Source organism: Micropterus dolomieu, linkage group LG20 (genome assembly GCF_021292245.1).
Source record: "Micropterus dolomieu isolate WLL.071019.BEF.003 ecotype Adirondacks linkage group LG20, ASM2129224v1, whole genome shotgun sequence".
NCBI classification, from domain to species: domain Eukaryota; kingdom Metazoa; phylum Chordata; class Actinopteri; order Centrarchiformes; family Centrarchidae; genus Micropterus; species Micropterus dolomieu.
In genome coordinates, this window is record NC_060169.1 from 3,357,509 (window position 1) to 3,369,715 (window position 12,207).

At 38.3% G+C, this 12,207-nt stretch overlaps 1 protein-coding gene and 1 long non-coding RNA gene across 2 annotated transcripts in view; both read right to left on the bottom strand.

Annotated features, from left to right (window-relative positions):
• Window positions 1-12,207, bottom strand: part of drd4b (dopamine receptor D4b) — a 30,951-nt gene that overhangs the window by 6,312 nt on the left and 12,432 nt on the right. The gene's annotated exons all lie outside the window — the stretch shown is intronic.
• On the bottom strand, window positions 1,801-10,623 carry LOC123958641. The gene is made up of 5 exons (XR_006822131.1): window positions 10,585-10,623; window positions 8,652-8,719; window positions 8,031-8,155; window positions 2,268-2,333; window positions 1,801-1,896 (listed from the first exon to the last, which is right to left on the bottom strand). It is a non-coding gene; the product is annotated as an uncharacterized LOC123958641 (long non-coding RNA).

Consider the following 12,207-nt stretch of genomic DNA (forward strand, 5'->3'; position numbering starts at 1 on the left):
ATCTTGCATGGAGCCCCAGTCCGAGGGAGACTGACAGTCATGTTTAGCTTCTTCCATTTTCTAATGATTGCTCCAACAGTGGACCTTTTTTCACCAAGCTGCTTGGCAATTTCCCCGTAGCCCTTTCCAGCCTTGTGGAGGTGTACAATTTTGTCTCTAGTGTCTTTGGACAGCTCTTTGGTCTTGGCCATGTTAGTAGTTGGATTCTTACTGATTGTATGGGGTGGACAGGTGTCTTTATGCAGCTAACGACCTCAAACAGGTGCATCTAATTTAGGATAATAAATGGAGTGGAGGTGGACATTGTGAAGGCAGACTAACAGGTCTTTGAGAGTCAGAATTCTAGCTGATAGACAGGTGTTCAAATACTTATTTGCAGCTGTATCATACAAATAAATAGTTATAAAATCAAACATTGTGATTTCTGGATTTTTTTTTTTAAGATTATGTCTCTCACAGTGGACATGCACCTACGATGACAATTTCAGACCGCTCCATGATTTCTAAGTGGGTGAACTTGCAAAATAGCAGGGTGTTCAAATACTTATTTTCCTCACTGTAAGTAGTTTAAACCCTTGACCACATACGTACAACAGTAAAATGCAACTTATGCATTGATTAATTAGTATTAACAATCTTTTAATGTAATATATAATACTTCGTCAATCAAGGGCCATTTTTCTGAAAAACATAAAAAAAAAAGTACTTTTTGATACTTTAAGTAATTTTGTGCATGATACTTTTGTAGGAGTTTACATTCATCTTTTACTTAAGTAAAGGATCTGAATACTTCTTTCACTACTGCTTACTCCATGATTGGGTAAAAATGGCCATAAAAACAAAACAAATCTCGGCCAGAATTTGATATGATCAGCCAAACCTGGACACTCTGGAGACATGTTAATGTAAATGTCTCATGTCTCATAAGACACTATTTTTACATTGCACTACATTTTTTGTCTGATAAGAACATTAGGCTATTTCTTGTTTAACCAATATCAACACATATCAACTATCAACAGAAAAATAAAATGCAAAAATTTTAATAATTGATCATTCATCATTTAAAAAGTCATTTTTCAGTTTTGTATTCTCAGATGTGAGTATTTGCTATAAACTTTGGACTGTGGATCGGATAAAACAGGACATCATGTTGTGATGGGCATGTTTCAGCTATTTTCATTTTATTGACCAAAAGATTTTCAAGAAAATAATCAGATAAATAGATAAATAATCGTTAGTTGCAGCCCTACATTTGTTATTAGTCAGATGTTTAATGAGTCATTATGTTGAAAAAGCATGTCTGTTGGCCTGCTGTGAAGATTTGCATATTTAACCACATTAATTATGTAAACACAAAGGTGGTTGAATTGCCTCACAGCTAGTATGCTTTTCATTCAGCCTGGACATGCCCATATGACATTTCAAATGAATGTACGCATGCATGATTTTCATATCAAACACTTCCCTGTGGCAAGAGTTTTAAAAAATGTGCTAAAACACTGAAAATTACATTAAAAAGTGTGTCTAGATTTTGCCACTGTTACATAAGCCATGAATTTCAATGATAGTGGTAATAGTTAGGAGGAGCAGGGGTGGTCTAGTGCTTAGAGCCATTGTACTATCATCAACACTGCTTTTTTAAACCCTCCAATGGTTAATGCATCCATCAGCGTATGTTGGCATAATATAGAACCTGTACCTGCTCTCTATCAACAGTCACTCCCGCAGAGAGTGGCAGCTAAACTGATTTAACATGTAAATGTGATGAAAGACTGTAGTGTAGGGAGGCTTCTGTACCTGTGCAAAGGCGATGAAGAGCAGCTGTTCATGTGTGTACCTGAGGCCAGGCAGGGGCCTCTCTGGACCATGTTCCCTCACCCACTTCTGATAGGCCTGGACAGTGAGAGAGAGGTGTGTGGAGGGAGTGAATAATGAAATATAGGAGATACAAATTAAATTCTGATCCCTCACCTAATGTCCAAAGTGGAATATTCTCTCTAAATTAAGATCTGAAACCAAATGGGACATTTACAATGTCCACATGTAGAAATCCCTGAAACTTACTCATTCTAACTGATTGGCAGAGAAAGGTGAATCAAGTAAAAATGTTTGTTGATTCTGGGGAACGTCTGCTCTTTACTTTCATGCAAATAAAGCAGAGTGGAAAATAGACAGGTATACTGATAGAGTGAACGCTACTATTTCGATTTTGTGAATCATATAGTCACACTATTTGAACAATGATTGAATCAAATATTACTTACATAGTATGACAGCTTGAGCCCTCCCATGTCTGCTATGTTCTCCCCCAGTGTCAGACGACCATTCACCTAGACAAACAGGAATGAAACTTTTGAAACACTTGAAGCTCTTAACATCTCTGCCTCCACGCTTTTGTGCTGGTATGTACATGCACTTCAAGGATGTACTTTAATCTAGCATCTGGCATGTGATTAAAAGGCCAATATCAAATGCCAGTTTTTATTTCAGGAAGTTGCTTCTCGCTGATCTTATCTTATGATTCAATCATTTTAAAAGAAAAGTTCTACATTTTGGGAAATGTGTTTAATTGCTTTCTCGATGAAAAGATCATTTCCACTCTCATGTCTGTTTGTTGTGCCAGACTGTCCCTTGGCTAGGCAGCGGGCACAGTAACCTGGTTCCCTGGAAGACGAGACTTACAGCAAACAGCTCACCTGCTCTGTTCGATGGTGGAAAATCTGCCAGTCAGCACCTCTAAAGCTTGATGATTAACACGTTAAATTTTGTTAGTTTAGTCCAAACAAAAACCACAATTTTTGATTTGACAGGGCCTTGACTATTTCTTCTATAGCCTGCCTTTCCAGGGGATTGAAACAATAACCTTCTGGTCACAAGCTTGCTTTGCTAACCTTCAGGCTACCAGTGCCCCCAGTTGCTCTTGAAAAGAAAGCAAATAAGTGTATTTCCCGAAATGTCTCAATATTTTAATTCAAATGTAAAGAGGGTGGTAAAGGTAAAGGATGTTATACCAACAGACCACAAAGCTCTCCACTCAATCTATTAAAATTGGACTCCAGCTATTTAGTATTACACTTCTTTAAGGTCGAGGGACGTGGGAGAGAGAGATTTAAAACAGAATGGTCAAAATTGAAGCAGCAGAAGCTGAAATATTCGGACTTTTTAGCCCTAGTAGTAGTCAAGGTCCAAAAATCATGGATCCTACATTTCCCATAATACAACTCAAATGGGTCTTTTGTAAGAGCCACCCTGCCAGGGTAAATGACCATATTTTTTCAAACTCCATTTCTCCAGTTTGTAATACAGGCTTTCTGTTCTACATTTGTAATGTTCAAGCACAATTTGAGTTAACCCTGATGATATCACTATGACATCATCAAGGTCATTTATGACTGCAATTTTTAGACTTGAACAAGCTGTTTCAGGGCCACTGAAGACATACAAATGAGTATTCCTTTTAAAGGACCATACATGTAATCATGCTGTTTGTAATCTGGACAAAATATTGCGAAAGTCTTCCACAGATAACCACAGTAGTAGGGATCTAATCAGAAATAATAATAAATCAAGCTGCATCATATTAGAGGACACTGACTTGCTGACATATGGTTTTCAATATAAACCTAATATCAGTCCAGAATATCAGCAAACCCATATGTCTGTAATGCTATCATAAAAATTGTATACACAATAGGAAGGTATTTTTGTGACTTTTTAATGCAAACAAAAACAATGTTTTGAGAGAATATTTATGGCACTGCAATCAAAAACCAAGTTTGTAATTAAAAATAAATAGGCCTTTTTTGTGTCACAAAAAAGTTTTAATTGCTATTATGTCATATTATTTGATTGGAAGTCAAAAAGTTTTCCTTGCGAGTCAGAAAGTTTTGCAGGTTAAACCGTTTTGCAAATGAGAGTTTTGCGAGTTGAAAAGTTTTGCGAGTCAAAAATTCTAAATAAGAGATTCTATTGGTGGGTTTGACTGACCAATCATGGGTTTGCATTTACCGCATGGCCACGCCCACAATGCCCTCGCTCTGGCGTTGTAACATGTACAGAATAGATGGAGGTAAGTTGACATTATGTCGCTCATTTCAGTATTATTTTTTTTAAATGTAGTATGGCATGATTTGATGCTTATTTATATTTACCATTGGCAAGGTCACAGAGTCTATCACTGTCTCCTTTTTTAGAATGACATGTATAACAGTTAGCTTGCTGTTAGCCGTGTTATCATGAAGCCTGACTGGCAGTGCATTTGTGCACTCGGACATGACGAGCTAGGCCAAGGTTAGCTACTCCTGTTTAACACATTGTACGTGGTATCCAGGAAAACTAGTTTTCTGTGACTGTGGTAACTAAAGTTTATGGTCACACAGTATAAACTAGACTTTAGACTGCTGATATTACATTGGAAATATAGACTTATCTAGAAATTTTGAGGTGCTGCCTTGTTAGGTTTTTTCCTTTAGATGTGACATAGAGGCATTTATTACACTCATTCATTTTCCTTCCATAGTTGCAGTCTGGATCATTGGTGACAGCTATGTATGGCATGGTTGCCAGAGAGCTTAGGAAGCATCTTCACCCTGCCGGATGTCTCTTGGTCTGGCTGGCTTCTCCTTTCTTTTCCCCTCCCTGTGAAGAAGTGCACCATCAGATGTCCTCATCATCCACTGTGGCGGCAGCAGCATGCTGGTATGGCTGTATTTGTTTGTAGCTTAAATGATACCATGATTAAAAACCCTCGCATCAGACATGGCAGTCCTGGGCTATATTTGAAAATTGGAGTTCATTTCACACCTAGCGTAATTATGTTTTGAAGTACAGTAGCTAATTACCTTAAAGGCCACTTCCCAATGTAGTGAACTGCTTTCAGTTGGCAGTGTCACTGCTTTTGAATTTGGCCTTTAGGATCCAATTTTTTGCGCCTAAACATAGCTGACCGTCATAGCTAATGTTGTTTATTTAACGGTTGTTAAAAATAAAACTCCCACCTTTATCCCCCTTTCTCCCTACCACCCCATGGACTCCTAAAGAGTCTGGAACTATGCTGGACATACAGTAGCTGCTACCACTTGCACTGGCCCAGTCTGTTTATTTGAATAAATGTGTTTACTACATGTCCACATTTGTGAACATTTAAAAAAAAAACACATGGTTTACATTGCAATAAATTATATTTATATATTTGCACACCTTTTTGTCTTTAATACTGAATGGAAATGTTATGATATACTGTCAGTCTAGTTCAAACACACAAGAAGATGTGCACATCCAATAAACCTGTGGGCGTAGTGCTGAATGAAAATGCTTAGAGTGAAAAAAATAAGAATGACCTGCACACTGTGTAATTTTGAATCCCACTAGGCAGTTTCATTTATTGCTATATTTAAAACTCTGAGGTCTTCCCAGGCAAATACACAGGTATTGTGAAGGTTATACAGTGAGGTAAAAAGAAACAACCAGCTGATGTTATGCACCTCTGATTAATAGGTGCTTTCTTTCAGCTGATTTAGTTTTTTTCCTTTTGCCTCCCTAAACAGTTATAGCTTCACAATACATGTGCAATACCTACAAGACATCTCAGAGGTCGCAACTTCAAAACTATTCATTGTGCAGATAATTCTTTGAGTATAATGTCTCAGTGAATTTCAGACTGGTCTCTTACCTTCTTTTTGTTTTTTACTTTCTGCAAAAAGAGATGCAAAACGTTAACCTATAAATACCATCTCATTATTATCATTTACAACAATTAACCATCCTTTTTTCTCAAAAGTTTAGATAACTATTATATTTCCAATTAACATAGGAAACTGATGATTAGTCTTGCCTGATTTTATTTAACAAAAACGATTACACAAGAAACAGTTAAATTAAAATCCTATCCTGCATTCATGAAAACGTCATTAAAAAGGTTACATAATGTTAAAGTTCTTTTGTATGACTTGAAATAATGTACAGTTAATACACTTAAATAAAAAACATAATGTGTGACAGTTGTAACAGTAATCATAATAATGGAACCTATGGATAGGAAGCTACAGTGTTTCCCATTAATTAACGAGACCACGGTGGCCCGCCATAGTCTAATTTGCTCCGCCATAGTTTCAAAATTAAGTGAAAATATTTTTTACACATCTCATAATTACATTTCAGACCTCTAAAGTTGTGAGCTACTGTAAGCTCGCACCCTCGCATTCGACTCGAGACAACCACTTTTATTCTTAGGTAACTACGGTAACGTCACCGGCCTGTTTCTGCCACTCGTTTGTGAGAAGGCGATTAAGATAGCCGCGCCTACATTTGGAGTGCACACGTATTAAAGCCTTCATGGTAAATCCACTGTAACAGAAACACATGCAACATTATTTATCAAATTGGGTCGGACTCTGGTCGTACTTAATGAATTTAGCCCGAGGATACAAATGTGACAAGGTCTTCAAAATAAGGTATCTAAACAGTATGGAAATAAAATTAATTGGATTAAATTCATGGAAAGTATAAAACATATTACATGTGCCCATTAAAAGTAAAAAAAAATTATTCTAATTTCTATTCTTTGATTTAGGGTTTTTGGAAAAACATTACATTTATTGACTTTTGTTGCTGTTTCATCACCATTTATAGCTTTACAATAGGTTTATGATCAAATAGTTTATTAGAGCACAACATTGTTTACAACCGTTCAAAGTTCTTTATAGATACTGCACCAAATTAATGCGTTTAACTTTAAAATGTACAAAATTTTCTTCCGGGGGTGCATGCGCCCAGAACCCCCAAGAGTGTCCGAGGCCCACCCACCATAGTCTCTTACAATCCTGTGGGAAACACTGATGCTAGTGTCATCATTTAAAATTTTAAATAAATAGTGTTCATATACTGTAGGATAAGGTTGTGGAGTAAAAATAAAAACAATGGTTCAGCAGGTGCAGGTGCTGTCAGGGAAGAGAGCCAGCCACGATGGAAGGTGGTACTTTCATATCCTGTAGCGCACTGGGCCCAGGCCCTCCACATCAAGTAGAAGAAGACTAAGCAGGGGCCGTCAGACGTCCTACACGAGAGACAGACAATGTGTTAGGTGCAGCCAGAGAGCGTAGACACAAAATAAGAAGCACCTGTCACACACCTGATATCTCTAAGCTTACCTAGCTTTACATAACTCGCCAAGAGACGTCCTGCAGGGTGAAGATGCTTCCTAAGTTCTCTGCCGCTCTCTGGAAACGTAACAAGGCAGCAAAATATCTAGATATCAGTCTATATTTACAATGTATTATCAGCGGTCTAAAGTCTAGTTTATACTGTGTGACCATAAACTTCAGTTACCACAGTCACAGAAAACTAGTTTTGCTGGATATCATGTACAATGTGTTAAGCTTGAGTAGCTAACCTTAACCTAGCTATAGTCATGTCAATGCACAGCCAGTCAAGCTTCATGCTAAGATGGCTAACGGTTAGCTAACTGTTGACAGTGATAGACTCTGTGACCTTGCCAATGGTAAATATAAATAAGCATTAAATCATGCCATACTACATTTAAAAGCATTTCTATTGAAATGAGCGACATAACGTCAACTTACCTCCATCTAGCCTGTACGTGTTACAACGCCATCTCCAGTAGAGCTGAGTGGTGGTCGAAGCCATCGGAGTGAGGGGATTGTGGGCGTGGCCATGCGGTAAATGCAAACCCATGATTGGTCAGTCAAACCCACCAATAGAATCTCTTATTTTGACAATTTTTGACTCGCAAAACTTTTCAACTCGCAAAACTCTCTCACTTGCAAAACGGTTTAACCTGCAAAACTTTCTGACTCGCAAGGAAAACTTTTTGACTTGCAATCAAATAATATGACATAATAGCAATTAAAACTTTTTGTGACACAAAAAGGCCTATTTATTTTTAATTACAAACTTGGTTTTTGATTGCAATGCGATAAATATTCTCTCAAAACATTTTTTTGCTTGCATTAAAAATACATAAAAATACCTTCATAGCACAAGTAAGGACTGTGTGTGTGCGGACCCACCCTCTGGTTATAAACAGTGAAGTTATCATAGAGCTTGACGATACATTCAGCCTTCGTCTGGAACTTTCTGTAGGACTCTTCTGTCCACCACTGTTTGAGGTTGCCATGGCGGTCGTACTGGCCCCCTAGGGACATGAACCATTGCATCACTAAGATGAAGGGCAAAAGGGTAGGGTGAGGGGCAGTGTTAGCATGGGGACAACACAACCTGCAACTTTCTTTTACAGTAGAAAGAGCTGCCCAGCATGTCATCTTTTACACTTTATGTAGCAGCGGGAGTCAAACCATCAGGAGGCAAAGCATTGTTGGGTTGACCTTGGCTGATGTATCCAGTAGCACTGGCAGAGACTTCACACCCTGATTCAAGTCTTAATGTATCTTAAAGGGCAACACTTTACGCTGCAAATGAAAGTTTGAGATTGTGGCTTAAAATTGTCTCTGCTGTTCAGTTGCGGGAATCCTACAAATGTCATAAAATTACTCAAATCATCAGGGAACCCATGCTCTTTCTGTGAAATAGAATAGTTAAGTGCAATTGCGGGAGTACAACTCAAAATGGTGAAAACGTGTGAGTGTATGAGCATTGCTGCAATGGATTATGTGTGAAGTGGTAATTCTTACCCCAATCATCATATCCATGTGTTAGCTCATGACCAATGATAGCTCCTATTCCGCCATAGTTAAGAGACCTGGCAGAAGGAAGGAGAGACATGGAACATTACACAAAACAAAAATGTTCATGGCATTTAAAGGTTCTTAAAAAGTATTGACTTGCCTACACGAAAGAAGACATACAAGCACGCGAATGTTCCTTATGAAAAGTTGAATTCATAAGAAATAAAACGCACCCTTGATTAATTGAATACACTCAGGAATTTTGCTGATACAGTCGTACTTGGTCTGGTGTGTCCACTAGATCAGCATGTTAGCTGGTGTTAGCTAGTGTTAGCAAACTTTAGATATTCTGTGGAGACCTAACTGATACAGAGTACAGGGCTCTCGAGTTTTATCAAACGTTTGGAGTGAGATAACACGTGTTAGAGGAGCCACTCAATTATTTGCAGCAGCAGCCCCAGTCAATTCTCTCAATTTTTTACTAGCAGTTAGAATTTACCTATAGTTAATAACTGACCCGAACAAATAGAAATTAGAACAATAGATAAATCTGATAAAAGACTATTTATATATAAACTTGTATTTCAAAAATACAAATGTATCAAAACTAAAAAGAAATTTGGCCCCAAACGAGCCCAATGAACAGCAGTGCTGTACACATAGGCTTACAGTAGGATGGCAGAACCTACGCATGTACGCCAAGCTGTGTGCCAAGCTTATGAATGGTGTTTTGTGTTGTAATTGTTTGTTGCACATTTAAATGCCTTGATGACGGGGTTAGGGGGCTCCCAATTAAAGCACTGTGGCTCAAGGCCAGCCATTTTCACCATCATGATGGATGATAGCTTTCCGTCCAGAGCCAAAATATAGAAAATTATCTCTAGTCCTTTCCTTAGTTTCAGGTAGCCAAAGCTAAGCCCAGTGGTGGGTACTTAAGTACACAAGGTATGTGTACTGAACTTGAGTATTTTCTTTTCATGCCACTTTCCTTTACCACGTCTCAAAGGGAAATAATATAATACATAAAAATAATTAATTGCAGTCTGATACAAAATAGTTCTACCTCAACCAACTACATTAATGCATGAGGAATAATAATCATAGGTCATAGGGGACATTTCTCTTTCTGTTTTGAGTTGGCCATACTTTTATCTTTAATTGTCTACTTCTACGTTTTCCTGCTTATAGCCAACTTACATACTTTTACTTATACTTTTTCAATGCAGTACTTGCAGAGCATTTTTTACAGTGAAATATTGGTACATTTTTTTATTGGTTCTTTTCTGTTCTAAATAGGCCTAAGTTACTTTGCTCGCCACTGAATAAAAGAGCCTAAGCTGCAGGTTGCAAAGAGGTTGGAGAGGTTTTGACTGCATCCATAATAATTTAGAATGCATTTGGCTGTACTCCCCAACATCAGCCGCTCTCACTATTGTAGCAGACCTTTTTAGTTATGCATTTTAATAAATTTATGAGAATTGATACCCAATTATGAATTCATAATTGAAGATTCATAAAATCAATGTTTTCCTCGTTAAGGGCACCACCGGAGTTGTTATAATCCTAGAGTCTCCGGACCTCTAGGTAGTTTTGAATAATTATACAATTATTACTAGTGATCAGTTAGTTAATAATCGCTCAATTATCTTAAATCAGTCAGTCAGTCTCATATCTAAAGGGTCAATTCTCTTGGCAGGAACTAGAAATAGGCAACACACACAGCTCTTGATTATATTACAGTGAATTTATTCTCTAACTAATGTGATAAGAAGATGGTTGGATACAGGGAACATAAACATTTGCTGAACAATAAGCCTGGAGGTTCGATTGTGGGAAGCATTTGACTCATACAGCATAGAAGAGCTAATTAAAGTAAACTAATGCTATAATTTAGGAGTTAAAATGGACATCTGATCACAGAACGTGTGTTGAGTCTTACTGCTTGTCGACAGCCTGCTTTTGGCCTGTTGCACGGGTCCCACGCTAGCTGCCCGATCCTGGCTTTTTGCTAGGGATTCTCCAGGGTTCTCCGTGTCTGATTGAAAACGCTTAAAATGGAACTTGGTCGTTCCTGAATTAGTCCAGTGTAACTTAACGGACTGATAATTTTAACCAACAAAAGAAATAAAGAAAATAAAACAAACTGAAGGGCAGATCGATGTCTCGGCACTTCAGGTGTGTAGCTTCAAGCGAAACAAAAGGGCCTGTTTCGCTGGTCGACTGAGGGTGTTGCCTGGCGCGTCCAGAGAGCAGAGCAGAGCGGAAGAGAGCCAACAGCGAAGAGCAGCGCGAGAGGTCGCGTGTCGCTCTTTTGTTGCCTGGGGCGTGGTTCCCCAGGGGGCGTCTCAGGTTTCCCAAGGGACTGCCTTTCTAAACTTAATGTTTAAAAGAAAGAAATCTATTTGCACGTCTTATAATCAAATATTTTCCACAATCGAACCTCAATGGTCGAACGGTTGTACTGTTCTAGGCATTTGGTAACAGGAAACAATTGTCACATTATTGGTCAGGATATTTATACATTTAACAGCATTTCCAATGAGGGCATGTAATACTTATTTCGTCCACTTGGGGGAGCTCAGGTTACATGAGGAAAGCTTAGATTAAATCAAAGATCGTCTCTCCTTAGGAACCGGGGAATTTTTGTTGATCCATCCTTAAATTCAAGCTGGCGATTAAGAGTATAGTAAAATATTCCTTTGTCATCATTTCTAAAGGAATTTTGTGGGAAAGTATTATGAACAAGCATTGATTACATTAGATGAAGGAGTGTCTTGCTGAAAATAAAAACCCTGCACAAGTAACTTCTTTTCAGCACTAATATCAACAACAGATAGCAACAACAGTTAACATAACTACTCAAATAGAGGCAAACATATTCAGGTAACTAAAGATTTAATTAAATGCTTTGAGTCTTTTGGAGACTGCAGTCCTTTTACATTGAAAGTTCAGTGTCCTGGACAATGTCTCACTTGGGTGAGACAAGGAGTATCCCTTTGATGTGGTAATAAAACAAAGAATAAGGTCAGTTGCCACGGAAACGTGTGTGGGGCCAGTTTTGATAGGCTGTTCAGGGAGATGCCAATGGCTGGCTCGTGTCCCTTTGTCAGTTTAACAGTCAGGCCCCGCGTTATCAGCTTCGGAATCAAAAAGGTGCCAGTTTTAGGGTCGGGATAGCACTTAGAGAAAGCAACTTTGACCCCTCCCCATCTTCTCTGGGGAGGAGAAAGGAATTTAGGGTAGCTCCACATTCATTCAATATAAAATGCACAAATCCACACCGTTGTTCACTACATCATGCATAATTTAGGAAATTATTTAGGAAATAGTATGTCATGTCGGGAAATGATTGTGGGAAATATTAGAGGAAAAAGCTTGAGATGTGCCTCAGACATGGATGATTAGTTGCTGAGCTGCTGATTGGATGAAGAGAATAGAGGCGGGGCTCAGAGAGGGTGAAACAGAGCTGATCAAATCCCAGACACAGTTTGGATGGCAGGAATGCTCTTAACAAAGATCCGTTCACTTGGTGAATTCTTCCACCATAAAGTGATCTTGCTAC